Source organism: Caretta caretta, chromosome 2 (genome assembly GCF_965140235.1).
Source record: "Caretta caretta isolate rCarCar2 chromosome 2, rCarCar1.hap1, whole genome shotgun sequence".
Lineage (NCBI taxonomy): Eukaryota > Metazoa > Chordata > Testudines > Cheloniidae > Caretta > Caretta caretta.
The window spans coordinates 203,306,559-203,325,428 of record NC_134207.1 but is presented as its reverse complement, the minus strand read 5'-3'; the positions used below and the strand labels follow the sequence as shown (position 1 = coordinate 203,325,428).

At 42.4% G+C, this 18,870-nt stretch overlaps 1 long non-coding RNA gene across 1 annotated transcript in view; it reads left to right on the top strand.

The window, feature by feature from the left end:
* Nucleotides 1–18,631, top strand: part of LOC142071167 (uncharacterized) — a 34,688-nt gene extending 16,057 nt beyond the window's left edge. The window contains exon 2 of the long non-coding RNA XR_012667199.1: nt 17,564–18,631. This is a non-coding gene — a long non-coding RNA (uncharacterized LOC142071167). The remainder of the gene's footprint in view (nt 1–17,563) is intronic.
* The last annotated feature ends 239 nt before the right edge of the window (nt 18,632–18,870 follow it).

Here is an 18,870-nt window from a genome sequence, read left to right as displayed (position 1 = left end):
ATCTAAACAGCTAGGTTTATTTCATACTTCAGAACCAGAATTCAGCAGTCCCAGCTCCTCAACGCATATATTTGCTTTGTACTGTTCTGCAGTGGCATTTAGGGCTTTCACAATTCAACACAGAGAGTCAGGTACATTTCTAAAATAATTAAAATCTTCTACAGAGTTTCATTCTTTTAAAAATATTTAAGTTTTCTTTTAAGTCTAGGGTTTTTTGAAAGTCAGATTGCTATCACAGAAGACAGGTGTCTTCAATTTATCCCCAGGAAAGGTACTGCACAGAAAACAGCAGGGCACGCTTTCCCATACTGACCTGCCTTTAAGCCCTACTCTAGAAGAACCAACTCTAGGGGGTTAGACTTTTCAATCTCTATGCCCATTCAACCCTTGGCTTCTTTGGGTAGACCTTGAACAAGAGTCCCAGTTGCTTCTAAAAGTGGTATTGGATTTATATATGAATATTTGTCCAGTAGTAACTGGACTACGACCACCAACTCACTTCATGTCTGCCTGTGAGCAGTAATCAGATGGTAATAACTATTAATCACCAATGATTTTTGCCTTATTTGAACTGGTGAAATATTCCACACTCCATTATCTACCCCTATGAGCCACTGAGTCTCACAGAATGCCTTAGCTTTAGTTTGGACTATCAGCCAATAGTATCAAAAGCCAACAGATGTTGAATGATTTTTAGACTTGACATATTTATATCCTTTAGCTTTCCAAAGTACAAGGTTATCAAAAGAAGTCAGCATAACCACTGACTAGACTAACCCAATACCACCAATGTATCTGATAAAAAATGAAGTAGCAAATGTGAATATGGCAATGGAAGAAATGTTAAAAACTAGATAATTAAACCATTGCACTGGTAATCATATAATCATAAAAATGGTGGCCTGGAAGGGACCTCAAAAAAGTCATCAAGTCCAACCCTCTGTACTGAAGCAGGACCAAGTCAACCTAGACCATCCCTGACAGGTGTTTGTCCAATGTGTTCTTAAAAACCTAATGGAGATTTCACAACCTCCCTTGGAAGCTTATTCCAGAGTTTAACTATCCTTATAGTTAGAAAGTTTTTTTCCTAATCTCTGACCTAAATCTCCCTTGCTCCAGATTAAGCCAGTTGTTCCTGTCCTACCTTCAGTGGACATGGAGGACAATTGATCACTATCCTCTTTATAACTTGCCTTAACGTATTTGAAGACTGTTATCAGGTCCAATCTCAGTCTTCTTTTCTCATAGGTCAGGTTTTCTAAACCTTGTATCATTTTTGTTGCTTTCTTCTGGACTCTCCACAACTTGCCCACAACTTTCCTAAAGTATAGAGTCCAGAACTGGACACAGTGTTCTGGCCTCATCAGTGCTGAGTAGAGTGGGGCAAATCTCCCATGTCTTACAAACAACACTGCTGTTAATACAGAGCAGAAAGATATTAGTCTGTTTTGCAACTGCATCAAATTAATTTATATTCAATTTGTGATCCACTATAACCCCCAGATCCCTTTGAGCAGTACTACCACCTAGCCAGTAATTCCCCATTTTGTAGTTGTGCATTGGATTTTTCCTTCCTAAATTAACTCCTTTGCTCTTATCTTTATTAAATTTTATTTTGTTGAATGCAGACCAATTCTCCAATTTGTCAAGGTCATTTTGAATTCTAATCCTGTCCTCCAAAGTGTTTGCAACCCTTCCATCTTAGTATCATCTGCAGATTTTATAAGCATTCTCTCCACTTCATTATCAAAGTCATTAATAAAAATATTGACTAATACTGACCTCAGGACTGACTCCTACAGAAGCTCACTAGATTTGCCCTCCCAGATTTACAGCAAACCATTGGCTACTGTTTGAGTACAGTCTTTCAGCCAGTTGTGCGCTCACCTTATAGTAATGTAATCAAGACCACATTTCCCTAGTTCGCTTATGAGAATGTCACTACATTAAAATCCTTACTAAAATCAAGACATATCACTTCTACTGCTTCGCCCCCATCCACTAAACCAGTAACCCTGTCAAAGAAGGACATTAGGTTGGTTTGGCATGATTTGTTCTTCACAAATCCATGCTGGCTATTCTTTAAAATCCTATTATCCTCCAATTTGTGCTTACAAATTGATAGTTTAATAATTTGTCCCTGTATCTCTCCAGGTATCAAAGATTAGGCTGACTGGTCTATAATTCTCTGGGACCTCTTTTTCCTCCTTTTTAAAGATAGTTACTATGTTTTCCCTTCTCCGGTCTTCTGGGACTTCACCCATCCTACAGGAATTCTCAGAGATAATCACTAATGATTTCAAGATTGCTTCAGCTAGCTCCTTCAATACCCAAGGATGAATTTCATCAGGTCCTGCTGACTGGAATATGTCTAACTTATCTAAATATTCTTTAACCTGTTCTTTCCTTGTTTTGGCTTGCATTCCTTCCCACTTGCTATTAATATTAATTGTGTTGAGTATCTGGTCATCATTAACATTTTTAGTGAAGACTGTAGCAAAATAGGCATTAAACACCTCAACCTTCTTGATGTCATCTGTTGTTAGCTCTCCTTCCCTGCTAAGTAGTGGACCTACATATTCCTTTTTCTTTCTCTTGCTCCTAATGTATTTGAAGAAAGTCTCCTTATTGTCTTTTATGTTCCTTGCTAATGTAACTGATTTTGTGCCTTCGCCTTTCTGATTTTGTTCCTACGTGATTATGCTGGTTTTTTGTACTCCTCCTTATCAATCTGTTCATGTTTCTCATTTTTTGTAGGATTCCTTTTTTATTTTCAGGTCATTAAAAAGCTCTTGATGAAGCCATATTGGCCTCCTACTATTCTTCCTATCTTTCCTTCACATCAGGAGAGTTTGCAGTTGTGCCTTTCATATTGTCTCCTTGAGAAACTGCTGGTGCTCCTGAACTCCTTTTGTCCTCAGACTTTTTTTCCCTGTGGGACTTTATATACCAGTTCTCTGAGTTTGTTAAGGCCTGGTTTTTTGAAGTCCATTGTCCTTACTCTGCTGCTCTCACTCCTTTCTTTTCTTAGAATCATGAACCATTTCATGATCCCTTTCAAGCAAATTGCCTTCCACCTTTGGATTCAGTACCAATTCCTCCCTGTTGGTCAGGATCAAGTCTAAAATAGCTGTCCCCCTGATTACTTCCACTTTCTGGAATAAAAAGTTGTCTCTGTAGCAGGCTGGTTGCCTGCTCCGGCCCTGAAGGGGTTAAAATAGCCCTGGGAAAGGGCTGCCCTAGGGGCCAATTGGCTAGGCTGATTGGGGTAGCAGCCACAGATGGGGCCATGCCCCAATCAGGCCGTAGCTGGCCCTATAAAGGGGCTCCTAGGCAGGAGCTAAGTAAGTCTCTCTCCAGCCTTGGAGGGAGATGGACCTGGCTGCCAGGGAGTTCAGGGAACAGAGCAGTGCTGGGAAAGGGACAGGCTGAGCTGGGGAGCTCAGGTCTGGTGACTTACCAGGCTGCGCCAAAGCAGGTACTGGGCTGCAGGGAAAGGCAGCAGGTCCAAACCCTCCTTGTCGATGATTAGTGGTTTACAGACTGCAGTCTGCCCCAGTGAGTGGGGGGCTAGATGGTGACTGGCAGTAGTCACTGAGGCAAAGTGGGGATAGAGGGTTAGGGATTCCCTCTGGAGGAGAGACCCAGAGACTGTGAGGGTACTGCAGAGGGAAGAACCCCAGGGTAAGGGGCACTGGGGTCCGGGAGGGATCTCAGGCAAGCAGGACACCAGCCTGAAGAGGATGCTTTGGAGGCTGGAGAGCTAATTCCCAGGATGGCCAGCAGGAGGTTGCCATGCTGGTGAGTCATCGTATCACTACAGTCACCAGTACATTCCAAGAAGTTATTGGAAATCTTGTGTTTTGCATATTACTTTTCTAACAGATGTCTAGGTAGTTAAAGTCCTCCATTATTGCCGGGTCTTGTGTTTTGGATATTTCTGTTTGTTCTAGAAATGCCTCATCCACCTCCTCTTCCTGATTTGGTCTACAGTGAATCTCTACCATGACATCCCTATTTTTACCCCTTTACCCAGAGACTCCCACCTCTTTCTGGATGTATAGTGCAACACCAATATATTCTTCATGTTTAATGCAACATCTCCTCCCTTTTTACTCTGTCTGTCCTTCTGAACGAGCTATATCCCTCTTATTCCAATCATGAGATGTATCCCACCAGGTCTCTGTAATGCTAATTAAGTCTTAATTTAACTTATGTACCAATACTTCTAGTTCTTTGTATTTATTCCCCATACTCCTTACATTTGTGTGTAGACTTCTAAGATACTGAGCAGATTCCCCCACTGATTTTTCCTCTTGTTGCTCCTTGGACCCTTTTGTAATTTGCCATGTCCCTGCATCAAAATCTAACCCTCTGTTAAGGTTGCCATTTTTTACACTTACCCATAGGTCTTTTGTCACCTGCCCCTTTGAACCTACCTTAAAGATTCAGTGTGCGAAGATGATCTTCTGCTTCTTGGTGGTCAGGTGGACCCCAATTCTTCCTAGCAGTCTTCTTTCCCATAACAGCATCCCATGGTTCAGGAAGCTGAAGCTCTCCCATACTATGTGCACAGCCATGCATTCATCTCTAGGATGCACATATCCCTGCCTGGACCATTATCCTCAATTGGGAGGATGGATGGGAACACCCTGAACCTCTGACCCCCTTCTCCCTAGCTCCTAGAGCCCTGTAGTCACTGCCGATATGCTCAGGGTCATACCTGGTACTATCATGTATGAGCAGGATGGATGAGCCTCGGCAACCTTTCCATAATGTCTCAGATGTAGGCTCCAGGCTAGCAACACACCTCCCAGGACATCAGGTCAGCAGATGGATGTCTCCATTCCCCTCAGAAGGGAGTCTTAGATCACCAGCTCCCTACATCTCCTCCTCTCAGGTGCAGTGGCCATGAGCCTCTCAGCCTTGTGGGGTAAATGACTCCTCTTCCTCAGCCATTGGGGGCTGCTTCTCATCTCCTGTTGCCAGTATGGCTTATTGGTTCTTCACCTCAATGGGTGGGGAACCTGGCTGGGGGGTGGAGCATTGTCTACTGCCTGAGGTAGCTAGCAGTCAGGCGCCTCCTTGCAGAAAAGCCGGTTCTTCCTCCTCCTCTGGCACTGCTGCAGCAGTTGGTTAACATCCTCCATCCCAGATGTTTCCATGTGTGTCCTGTTGACGAAGTCATAGAATCATAGGGTTAGAAGGGACCACAAGGGTCATCTAGTCTAACCCCCTGTCAAGATTCAGGATTTATTGAGTCTAAACCATCCAAGACAGATGGCTATCCAGCCTCCTTTTGAAAACCTTCAGTGAAGGAGCTTCCATGACATCCCTAGGCAGTCTGTTCCATTGTCCTACTGCTTTTACAGTTAGGAAGTTTTTCTTGAGATTTAATATAAATCTGCTTTGCTGTATTTTGAACCCATTGTCTCTTGTCCTACCTTCTATGGCAAGAGAGAACAACTTTGCTCCATCTTTTTTATGGCAGCCTTTCAAGTATTTGAAGACCACTCTCGTGTCCCCTCCCCCTTAATCTTTTCCAAACTAAACATAACCAGTTCTTTCAGCCTTTGCTCATATGGCTTGCATTCCATCTCTTTGATCATCTTTGTCACTTGCCTCTGGAGCCTTTCCAGTTTCTCTACATCCTTTCTATACATTGGTGACCAAAATTGACGACAGTACTCCAGCTGAGGCCTAACCAGCACCAAATAGAGTGGTACTATCACCTCTTGTGACTTGCATGCTATTCCTCTGTTAATGCAACCTAAAATTACATTTGCTTTTTCTGTAACAGCATTCCATTGCTGACTCATGTTGAGGTTGTGATCCACCACAGCTCCCAGATCCTTCTCAGCAGTGCTACTGCCAAGGCATTTATCCCCTGTTCTATATTTGTGCATGTTATTTTTCTTCCCTAAGTGTAGTACCTTACATTTGTGTTTGATGAATTTCATTTTGTTGTCTATAGCCCATTTCTCAAATTCATCAAGATCCCTTTGAATTTTAGCTCTATCCTCCAAAGTGTTTGCAACACCCCCCACAGCTCATTCTCCCATCTGCTCTGCAGATGAATCATGTCCTCCTGCAGCTCTCTTAACCTGTTTCCTGAGGCACTCCACCAACACAGACCTCTCACCTAGTGGTTCCCCCTTGCCTGGCTTTCCTCAGTGGGGATAGATGCAGGTCACATTTCCAGCAAGTGCAGATCAGTGCCTGGGTGGAAGCCTCCATGATCAGGATGTGTACCTGGCGGAGGTGCCCACACGTGCAGGCAGAGGAAGAGCTAGCAGTGGTTTTAGTGACATGCCATTTTCCTCCCATGGTGGGCTCTTCCTTCTAGAGTACCTGCAAGTTAAGGAAACAAAAACCAACACATAACCATACCTCCCTGTCTCCCTCCACTAGCAAACTCAGCTGCCCAAAGGCACCCTTTTCTGCTTTCTCTGGGGGTGCTTCCCCTCCTACTCTGGCTCTTCCTGCCCCCACTCTTCCCCCTCCCCCAAGGCTTTGCCCCCACCCCACCTTTTCCCACCCCTGCTCCGCCCCTCCTCTGAGCACATCCCGCCCTCACTCTGCCTCTTTCCTCCTCCTCCCTCTCAGCAGCTGCTGCCAAACAGCTGATCGGAGGCAGGTGGGAGGCACTGGGGGAGAAGGGAAGAAGCTGATTGGTGGGGCCCGCCAAACAGGTGATTGGCTGGTGGCTGTTGAGTACCCTCTTTTTTTTTTTCTTTTTCCCCTGTTGGGTGCTCCAGGGCTTACCATCTTCAATATAATCAATCGTATTTGCTGGTGGTATTTATAAACTCGGTCCATTGTACAAGGGTCTCACAGAGCATGGAACTAAAATCATAATGGAAAATCTATAGATCCCTCTCTTTTTATGCAGAAAGATATCACAACATTTTGTAACAGTAATTTTATTTATCTTTGCTAAACCACATGTGTGTGAGTGATATTGTTACATACATGAAAAAAAAAACATTGGTTCTTTATTACCTGAAAAGATTTTATGTCATGAGGCAGGACAATACTGAGGTTGAGAACAATATAAACCAGTTGGATTGCATATGCAAATGATTCATCCTGGTTGAACCCTTAATAGTTCAGAGATTTCCCTGAAATCTTGCAACATGCATTCTGATGGCATCTGCTAATCTTTGATTCTTGATTGTGTAGGGAAAATAGGGTGGTGTTTTAAGTAATTCAAATATAGGATGGGCTCACATATGATTTTTAATTATTTCACTTTTTTTCCCTCCCAAAGTAGTTTTTTTCCCCCCAAAGTAGATTACTTTGTTTTAGTTGAAGTTTTGAGAGAGATACTGCATTGGTCTATCGTTTATACATTTATTAAAAGATTAAGCAAGCAGTTATAGAACAAATACGAGTTTAAGCAAAATGTCACTAGCTAATTTAATGTATAGGTTTCCTAACCTAATTTACAATAATACAGTGCAATAGTCAAATCAAGGTTATAACTGAAATATAATCAAAAATCAACAGTTAAGTTTATCTAGTCACCAATTACTACAATAAGTAATTAAATCAAATGGTAATGAATGAGTTAAGGAAAACAGTTCTCTAAGGTCTTACAGAAAGGTTAAGAGAAGAAGCCTTTCCCTTTGATTTAAGCCATTTAGCTAAGAGTCTGTTTAAGGCAGAGGTTACTTCTTTGTCTTGGTTTTAAGGAAGTACTGATCTTAAAATGATTTTGTGGTAACTTTCTTCTTTAGCTGCTCTCTCCCATTACACTTCACTGTTCACAGAAGTTGCCCACCTTTTGTTTATGTAGTCTATTTTACCCCTTTAACACAATGGCTGCATCTTTCTGGCAGTCTTGCACAGCTTTAGGATGACACTCACCCTTACTTTTTATATAATAGATTTAGGGATTTATTGTCTACTTTAGGAAACTGTTAGACACGCACAGATGGGTGTTGGAACAATTTAAGCATCCTCAAATTACTCTAGAGAAGGATCTTCATGCCTTCTTCACTTTAAATCTTTAAGTTATATAATTGGTCTTAGTTTAGCATTAAGTTGATATTTACCAGTATTTCTATCAATGATAGTATGGACTTAAAGCTTTTGAAATGCAGGAGTTGGTCTGGTCTCTTCTCTCAGTTGTAGACTTCAGGCTTGGCTTAGCCAATAGTTAGAGTCTTTCACCTCCTTCTTTGGATGGCCAGTCCAGGGAAGAGAACAAGATAGAACTTCAGGTGGCGTTATTGCTGCAAGAGAGCCCTCCCACCCCCACTTCCTTCTGCATGGTTAGGATGTTTTTGCAGGGATCAGTGTGCCCTTACTCTGCCTCAGGGGTCACCTCAATATCTTCACAGGCCAATAAGGTGTTGCAGCCTGGGAGATGTAATTTGACATGAATGAATGGCCTGACATCTTGATGTTACATAGAAGATTCCAGGTTTGTATGTACATATCTTGCAACAATTCGTTAACCACAGAGAAACGTCTCTCGGAAAGAGGACACAAGAAGGAGCCACGTGATAAGGGACTGGTAGGCAAGCTTCTGCGTAGGCCCAAGACATAAATGTCTTAATAATTTAAATATAATTAATGACTCATCAGCATTTGCATGTCCATGTAGTCTCTCACATCCTTGTGACAATGAGTTAGTTATGCCACTGGGAAAGCAATGCTGAGAGGTGGGGACAGAGTCTAGGGCAAGTGAATGACCTTACTTTAATAACCTTCTGCTTGCAAGCCAGAAAGAGGCTTCAGACATCTTCAAGTAATGCCAATTTTCATTAAACATTTGGCCAACTAAAGTTACTCAGCCCTAAATCCAAATGTGGTCTATGTTACCTGCAACTGACTCATGGGACATAAATTATAGTTTTATCTGAATTTACACATTCCTCTCGAATATAATTTTTAAAAAAATACACAGAAGACATCCATAAGACAGATTTCTGATGAAGAAGCTCAGAACCCAAATTCTGCTCTCATTCATGCTGATGTAAATATGGGATAATTCTACTGAAGTTGATGGTTGTTATTCTTATGTATGCAAAGGCCCCTTTACATGGCCAGAGTGATGTAAAGGGGCCTGAGTGAATGACAATCAAGCCATAGAACTTGTTCCATTTTACACTGGTGTAACTGAGAAGAAATTGGTGCTTAGACTGTATTGAAAGTAGCATTATGCATTTTAGGCCACATATTCCATAATGTGTAGTAAAGAAGTGAATGTGCACCCAATGTATGTCCTCCCTCGCCCGGCTGTCACTCCTGTATTTGTCACCTCCACCTGTGGAGCAGCAAACTTCACTGGTTCTACTGAACAAGGTCCTTTACAGCAGGGAAGAAAAGGGCTGGATTTACTCCTTACGAAACTAAGATTTTTTTGAAACAAGGCCCTGGCATATTGCATAGGTTATGACTGAAGGCAAAACTGGGTTCTTATCTCTTATGCTAAATATTGATCCTATCCAATAAACATTTATGATTCTACTAAATCTGTTATATTATGAATAAATCTAGAATAAAAACGCTCCTCAGTTTGTATTTTTTTTTTTTGGCAAGGCTCCTCGTAATTAAAACTTAAATGGGATCTTGCTTTTTACCTCACACTATGGGTTTTTTGTTTTTTTGCTGGGCTAAGGTATGCTAGTCCAATCAGGATCTTCCTACTATTGCAGCTTTCACCACCCATAACCTTGTTTTATAATCAAAGGGGAGGTAAAGGGAAAGCAGCAATGTTAATAGGCTTTCCCATGCAGTCTCTCTGGGAATAGTCTTTTTATAAAGTCTTGAACTTGACCTCTTTGAAAGGCACAAAGGTCCAACACACATTTTTTAAAGTTATATATTTTTTAATTCTGTGAAGACGTTTGAAACCTGGCCCTCAACACACACAGCATAAATCTTTCAGGATAGTCATACAGTAAAAGTGATGCATGAAGCAGATAATTTTAGGAAAACCCCTAAAACCGTTCTGTTGCTTTGCTTTTCACGCCATTTTATAGATAACCTCTCTGCAACACTACCAAAATAATTAAAATCCAATGAATACTATTATGATTTCATCGCCTTGGCATTTGAACTTGCAAATACAATTTAGTAATGAATTAGGAGGGAGAAGTTTTGCCTGCCGCACCCTCATTATAAAAACGTTCTTGGGAGCCAAGCATTTTGGGCATCAGAAAGATTTACAATAACAGTATAAATAGCTACAGTGAATTTGGGAGCAAGAGTGTTTTAACAGATTTTCACTAGGAAATAGGTTTTATAAGTAATTTTACCAAGACATAATAAATACTTAGAGATATAATTTTCCCTCAGTGAATCTGTAAGCTAACTAATGGTAAAGTTGATAGGAATTCCATTGAGATGGGAGTATACACACATCTTAGTTCTTGCAGCTTGTCTGGTTTGCATGTGTTCTCATTGAAGGTGTTGGCTTGACAGTCCTGGATGCTGAAGTCCTCTGTCCACAAAATGGGTACAGTCCTGGCAGCAGCCGTGCAAGCTTCCCATGCTGCCCCTCATTTCAGATTAGGGGAATAATTCTCTGGGTCCATTCAGTGCTTAGCCTCTTTTTCTGAGACTGCCAACAACAGCGTATGTGGCAGTGAAATTTTGTAGTGTGGATGTCTACTTGGAATTGAACAGTTAGGTGGTAGCTACTGTCAGTCACTTAGAGCTACTAACCTGGGCGGAACTTGAACTAATGACCTAGAGGTGAGGGACCCTATAGACCATCATCAATATAATATCTTGCTGTCTTATGTGCTTTCAGCCAGTTATATTGGCACACAAGGTTTATTCATATTTTCTCTTAACCTTCATTTTTTCTAACTGTATTCAACTGGGCAACTGTTCTTAGATCCAGGTCCTGAGCCAGGCCGGAGCTCTGTTCTATGTAGCTGAGGATGGGAGAAGGCATGGGGCAGTTAAGTTATCTTTGCTCTTCACCTCTAATCTCTAAAGCTGCTCTAAATTTCCCCAAGCTTCAGTACGCCCTCCTCCACAGCTGGGTTTGCTGAAGTGCCATGTCGCCTCCCTCTCCTGATGTGTAGGGCTCCCCTATGCTGGGGGAACTGGGAAAGGGAACATAGTAGCAGGGAGTCCTCAATTGCTCAGCTGAGGCCTGATCTAAATCCCACTGAAATCAATGGGAGAACTCTCTGAGTGAGTTAGTGAGTTTTGGGCCAGGCCTTTGGGGCAGCCGCTGGAGCAGCACAAAGACTAGAATTGGATTTGTCACTAGGGTGCAGTGTTCCTGAACATACTTCTAGAAACCACACCAAGGAGAATGTGTACTCAGACATATCAAGAGTCAGATTCTGATCTCTGTTACACCAGTGTCCATTGACTGGCTCAGGCAAGTAGAATTTACAGGAGTAATTCTGAAGACTTTAAAACAAAAGTCATAGGGGAGCATGAAAGAAGGGTGGGGGTATGAAGCTGCTGGAACATCTTAAGAGACAGACCTGGCAGCAACTGGCTGAGACAGGCCTGTCATCCTGCTTAATCAGTAGTTTCTATAACTAAGCTCAGAAGGTGCTCAACACAATTTGCTGCCTTTAGTAGCTAATGGCTACAGATTTCGCCAGTGTGAGCAGAAACCAGGGGAAACTATAATGCAGTATATTGCTTCCCTGAGGAGTCTGATTGTAATTTGTGACTTTGGGAATATGGCAGATGAGATGATCAGAGACCAGCTCATTGAGAAAACAACCATGCTTCATGTAAGAGAACGCTTACTTCTAGAACCACAACTTACACTAGAAAAAGAGAATAACCATTGCTACTCAGATTGAGTCAGCTACAGCTAAAGCCAAAATAATGAGCATGGATACAGGAGGCACAGTCCAGGCTGTGACTCCTTTGCAGAAAAGTTCACTACCACTGCCGACACACAACTGCAAGAGGAAAACTAATGAAAAACCACTGAATCAGCAAATTCAAAATAAAATAAAAGCATGCTTTCGCTGTGGATCCCCACAACACCTTGCAAGCTACACAGGATGTCCAGCAAAAGTAGCTCAGTGCAATCACTGCAAAAAGATTAGACATTTTGCTAAAGTATGTCTCAGTAGCCAGTTCAATCAACAGGTGCATGCAGTTACAATACCAGATGTTACTGTGCTGAGCATGGACAAAATCACTACTGCACTACCAGAATAGATAAAGTTCACTGTAAACGTTTCCGCCGTACCCTCAGGCAAACCACACTCTATTCAGCTAATGTTGGACACTGGCTCAGCAGTATCTATACTACCTGATTCCATCTATCTGCATTACTTTAAAGATGTACCTCTTACTGAACCCAAACTTCACTTGGTGTGCTATTTGAAAAACCATATTCCAGTACATGGCTGCCTGCCAGTAATAGTTACTTTTGGTGATTGCTGTGTAACTGCAGAGTTCTACATTGTCTACAAAAAGAAAAGGAGTACTTGTGGCACCTTAGAGACTAACCAATTTATTTGAGCATGAGCTTTCGTGAGCTACAGCTCACTTCATCGGATGCATACCGTGGAAACTGCAGCAGACTTTATATACACACAGAGAATATGAAACAATACCTCCTCCCACCCCACTGTCCTGCTGGTAATAGCTTATCTAAAGTGATCATCAAGTTGGGCCATTTCCAGCACAAATCCAGGTTTTCTCACCCTCCACCCCCCCACACACAAATTCACTCTCCTGCTGGTGATAGCCCATCCAAAGTGACAACTCTCTACACAATGTGCATGATAATCAAGTTGGGCCATTTCCTGCACAAATCCAGGTTCTCTCACCCCCTCACCCCCCTCCCAAAAACCACACACACAAACTCACTCTCCTGCTGGTAATAGCTCATCCAAAGTGACCACTCTCCCTACAATGTGCAAGATAATCAAGGTGGGCCATTTCCAGCACAAATCCAGGTTTTCTCACCCCCCACCCCCATACACACACAAACTCACTCTCCTGCTGGTTGTCACTTTGGATGGGCTATCACCAGCAGGAGAGTGAATTTGTGTGGGGGGATGGAGGTGAGAAAACCTGGATTTGTGCTGGAAATGGCCCAACTTGATGATCACTTTAGATAAGCTATTACCAGCAGGACAGTGGGGTGGGAGGAGGTATTGTTTCATATTCTCTGTGTGTATATAAAGTCTGCTGCAGTTTCCATGGTATGCATCCGATGAAGTGAGCTGTAGCTCACGAAAACTCATGCTCAAATAAATTGGTTAGTCTCTAAGGTGCCACAAGTACTCCTTTTCTTTTTGCGAATACAGACTAACACGGCTGTTACTCTGAAAATTGTCTACAAAGGCACTCCTATCTTTGGCAGAGATTTATTGGCTGCTTTAAATCTCAGAGTAGTGTGACAAAGTTCTGTCCTTGCCTCTGTGGGTCCTGTGTTTCCTGGCAGATTTCGCTAGCCTCAGAGGCTCACTGTGACCCTCCATGTACCCCTTCTCTCTCTAGAGACAAGGGTCACAGTCTACTGAGCCATTTTCATCATAAGCCAGCGAGGGAGGTGAGTAGAAGTTATTCTTCCTTGCACAGTCTCTGTTGTCTCCCAGTCTCAGTGATTAATCAGGGGGCAAAGGGCAGGGAAGCCCAAGCCCACCCTCTACTCTGGGCTCCAGCCCAGGGACCCTAATAGTATCAGCTATGGTAGCTGACCTTTTAGAAACATAACATGTACAATTCCCTGGGCTACTTCCCCCACAGCAGCCCTCACTTCCTCAAGCTCCACTTCACCCTTACCTCAGGGCCTCCTTCCTTGTGCCTGTTATGGTGTGTAATACTCAGTCTCTCCAACAGCACAACTTCCTCCCACAACTCCTGACATTCACACCCACCTGACTAACTGGGAGGCTTTTAACTAGTTTCAGCCAGCCCCTGATTGGCTTCAGGTGTCCCAATCAACCTAGCATTCTCCCTGCCTTCTGGAAAGTTCTTAATTGGCCCCAGGTGTCTTAATTGACTTGGAGCAGCTGCCATTTCACTTATCCTGGTACCAGGGATTTGTTTAGCCTGGAGCTAATATATCTATCTCCCACTACTTTTTTATAGCCATCTGGCCTTGCCCCATCACAGTAGTTAATGGACGAATTGATCTTCCTCAGCAAAGCACTCTTGCGCTACACACACCAGTTTCAGCTGGGACCCAACACCAGGTTGAGGAGAAACTCATCTGTGCTTATGGGTTTCTGCAGAAAGTTAAAATATGGAATAATGTGATGCCTGTACGACAGAAGTTACGGTGCTTACCATTTTCAGTCAGGGAAGCTGTTTCAGAGGAACTTAGAAAACTTGTTCAAAAGGACATTACTGAAGAGATCAACTCCTTGGAATAGGTTTCACCTATAGTAGTGACGCAGAAGAAGGGTGGAGGCATTCGCCTTTGTGTGGACTTAAGGGAGCCAAATAAATCTATTGTGATTGACAGACATCCTCTTCCTCACATAGAAGAAGTATTTGCAGAACTCCGTGGAGCAAAGATGTTTTCTACTCTTGATTTGCAGACTGCATACTACCAGTTTATGTTGCATGAAGATAGCAGAGACCTTACAGCATTTATTACACATGAGGGACTATTTCATTTTAAACATGTTCCATACAGTCTCACATCTGCCCCAACTGCCTTTCAAAAAATGATGTCATTGATTCTGAAGAATCAACATGGAGTTCAGTGCTATCTGGATGATATTATCATGTTTGGAAATACTTCTGAGGAGCATGACAATAACCTGCAGTCTGTACTAAACTGCATCAGCACAGCAGGCCTCCAGCTCAATAGTTCCAAATGCAAATTTAGACAAACTGAACTCTCATTTTTGGGGCATACAATTTCACAGGTTGGACTAAAACCTGATCCAAATCATATCCTGGCAATTTCAAATGCTCCTCCTCCAATAGATTTGCAAACCGTACGTTCCTTCTTGGGTCTTACCTCCTGGTATGCAAAATTCATTCCTAATTATGCTTCTGTCATTGAACCATTTCGGGAATTACTACGGGGAAGTTCAACCTTAGTGTGGACAATGGATGCACAAGCTAGTTTCGAAATGGTGAAAGACTTGATTGTACATAGTCCAGTACTTGCACTATTCAGTCCTGCATTGCCCACAATTGTAACTACTGATGCTTGTGTTTATGGACTTGGAGCTGTTCTCACACAACTGCATGAGGACAACACAGAGAGGACTGTTGCATTTGCTTCAAGGACACTAAGTAATGCTGAGAGAAAATATTCTACAGTTGAAAAAGAAGCACTTGCTTGTGTCTGGGCTAGTGAAAAATGGAGAACACACCTGTGGGGTCGCACGTTCAAGTTGCGCACAGACTACAGCCCTTTGACAACGTTGCTACCACGAAAGGACTGGGAAGAGCAGGATACCGTATTGCTCGATGGTCTGCAAGACTACTCTCTTTCAATTAGGAATTGGAATATAAGCCTGGAAACCAAAATGTGGTTGCTGATTGCCTTTCTCACCTGCCTTTGCCTTCACCAGATGGTCCACCGGAGAATGAGGATGTAGATGTAGTGGTTGCACTTATTACAAGCGCTTTCACTGCAGTTACAAGAAAACAATTTCCAGCTGCTTGTTCAGCATGTCCAATTCAACAAAAACTACAGGAATTTCTGACAAAAAGATGGCCCAGTCACCCTAAAAACCTTGACCCAGTTTTGCTGCCTTATTTTAGAGTTTGGGATGAACTTTCTTTGTTTGATGGCTGTGTGCTATGAGGTACACACCGGCTCCTTGTGCCAGAAGAATTACAGTCAAAACTCATACACCTGGCACACGATACTCATCAAGGAATTGTCCAAACCAAACAACTACTACGGGATCTGTATTGGTGTCCAGGGATGGACTCTCAAACTGAAGCACTCATAAAATCCTGTGTCACTTGCCAAATGCATGATAAGACAGCAGTGATATGTACCCCTCCATTACAGCCTGTTCCTCTTCCTGAATCTGCATGGGAAAAAATGGTGATTGACATTGTAGGACCCTTCGATACTGCTCCGATTGACTGCCGTTATGCCATCACTTTAATAGACTATTTCAGTAAATGGCCTGAGGTAGCGTTTACATCACAAATCTCTTCTGCTACAGTAATTAAGTTCCTCTCTTCAGTTTTTAGCAGGAAAGGTAACCCCAAAGAACTGGTTTCAGATAATGGTAGTCAATTTACTTCCCTGGAGTTTGAAACTTTTCTAACACAGAGTAACATTTTACACAGAAGGTCATCCCTATATTACCCTCAAGCCAATGGGGAAATTGAACAGTTTAACAGAAGTTTGAAAGAGAGTTTTCAAATGACTAAACTGGAAGGGCTATTGTGGATACCCTTCACTCCTGATTTCTTGCAAGCATACTGGGCTACACGACATGCCACAACACAAAGATCGCCCGCAGAGTTACTGCATGGGAAACAGATGAATACTAAACTGAACATTGCTGGATTGTTAAAGGCACGACCTGATGCCCCAAATGAGGATGATGTGAGAAAAACAGTTGAACAGAACCAAGCAAAGTCTAAGGCTTTCACAGACAAGCGGCGGGGTGCTGAGGAGCCAAAGTTTGAGTGTGGTTCCTTTTTTAGAATACAAAAACCTGGAATTTTACGCAAAGGGGACCATAAATTCACAGCTCCTCTTAAAATCATAGAGAAGAAGGGACCTTACACCTATTGACTTTCTGATGGGCAGGTATGGAATGTTTCTTATCTTGCACCTGCCTATGCACCAAGAGGAGATTATGCCAACACCCAGTCTGCATTGGATGACTTCACCATAGTACCAACACAAGACATTGCACTGGAACCGGGGCTTGAAAGATGGCCTGTCAGACCCAGATGACCACCTGTCTGGACTAGAGACTGTTATGTAGTATCTACAGTGTTTTCAGTGTAATATTTCTGCCAACAGTATAGTGTCTTGTTTCATATTTGTTCCTGTGGTTAGAACAATAATGTTTATTTTATTTGGGAGAGTTTCTTAAGAGAGGAGGGAATGTGGTGTTTAGATGTTGCTTGTAATTATTAGAATTGGGAGCACTGGCTGTTGGGAGTCTGAAAGGACATGAAACAGGAAGGAGGGGCGAGGAGTTGAGAGGCTGGGAGAAAGCTACAGGGGTACAGCAGCAGCTTGGTAAAGGGGTTTCCACTTTGAAAATAAAGTCCTGTTGAAGCTTGTTAGTACCTTACCTGATTGATACAACACTGCCCTAGGCAAAACTTCAGAGTGGTGCCCTCCTCCTGCCCACTACATCAGAGGTTCTCAAGCAGGGGGAATATATCAGACTTTCTGGGGGAGGGAGGCGCGGAGAGCCTTCTGAGGGTTTATGGTTGTGACAGAAGTGGGGAGGGCACAAGCTCCAGGCTGCAGCACCACTCAAGTTTGGCCTGGCCAAACTGCCACCTCAGGCAGCTGCTTAATTTGCCTATAGCTAGAGCAGTCCCTGACTAAGTAAGCTTCGAGCCCACCTCGCTACACACTTCATTATGCTTTAGTCTAGCTCTGTTTGGATTTTATCACATGCTCAGTGTGTTCTCCCTAAATGTTACTTTTGTTTGTTTTTAGATAAACAGCAGGAGTGTGACTCTTGTTGGGTGCCCCACGGAGATGGAAACTGACTGCCTTGTGACCATAAAGAAGTTAGAATCAGGAGAGAAGGAAAAGATCTGAGCCTCTGGCCCAAGGCACGGGAACTGTGATTCTCCTCCTGAAAAAGTGCTGTAAGATAGCTGGCTGGGGCCAGCTTAAGCAGAGGGAGAGCTGAATAACCTGAGCAGTGCTAGGTGTGGTTTCTTTCTTTCTTTCCACACATTTCCTTGTGTCTGCATACAGTGGTGGAAAAGACAGTACTGTCATCGCTCTCACAGACTCACATCCAGGCAACAACATTAGTTTGATTGAAGTGTGATGCTATGACATGAAAACGAGTCTGTTCCCAATCTAGTTCATTCAACTCATACTTTGAAATATCCATAGAATAAAGATCCCTGTACTGGGCATGAGCGTTTAGTACTTATGTAGGTGCCTATGTAGGCTGAAAACTGCCACTGAAGTCAAAGTCAAGAGGAATTTTTCTGAGTTAGGATTGGCCCTTCTTGTTACCCATTCAAGACTGTGTTCGTTGTTTGCTGATCATTGACTTCCTGTCCTCAAATTAACTTTTCCCTTTTTTTGGTAATGAATATGAGGAGCTTAGAGAAGTCTACACATGGCATCTTTTTTTTTTTTTTATTTTAGCAGATTAAAAGCAAACTCATTTCTTCAATAGCTATTTTGGTGTTGCATATCTCAGTTTGCAGTGGAATAGAATAATACCAAAGAAATAAGAATCTGGGTTTATCTTTTTTTGAAAGTTTTGAACAAGTTAAAACAAATCTAAACTGTATTCACAGTAAATGATACTAATTAAAGTGTTGAGGCTGCATTTAAAAAGAAATGAAAAGGACTATTTAGAGCCTTATCTTTTGCAATTTGAATGTTTTTTCATGCTCAGCTTTACGTATTCATTGAAGTATTATGCCTTGTACTGTTTCCCTGCTAAATGTTGTTGCTATTTGGCATTTTATGGGGTGTGGTTTAAACAACAGATGGAGTTGATAAATATATAAAAGATAATATAGAATGTTCGAAAATCCCCCAGAATGCTGGTATACACAGATTCAATAGCAGCATTTGCAGTTTCCCCTCTATCTTGCCATTTATCTTCACATAAACCTGATTCCCAATGGGGTCAGCTAAATTAAACAAGTTAAGGTTCTCATAATGCACAAGTGCTTCCACTGCAAATTAACCACTGTCTGTACAAAAGACATATTGTGTGTTTGAAACAATATTTGCAACCAGGTTTCTTTTAAAAGTGTTAAAGGGCAGGG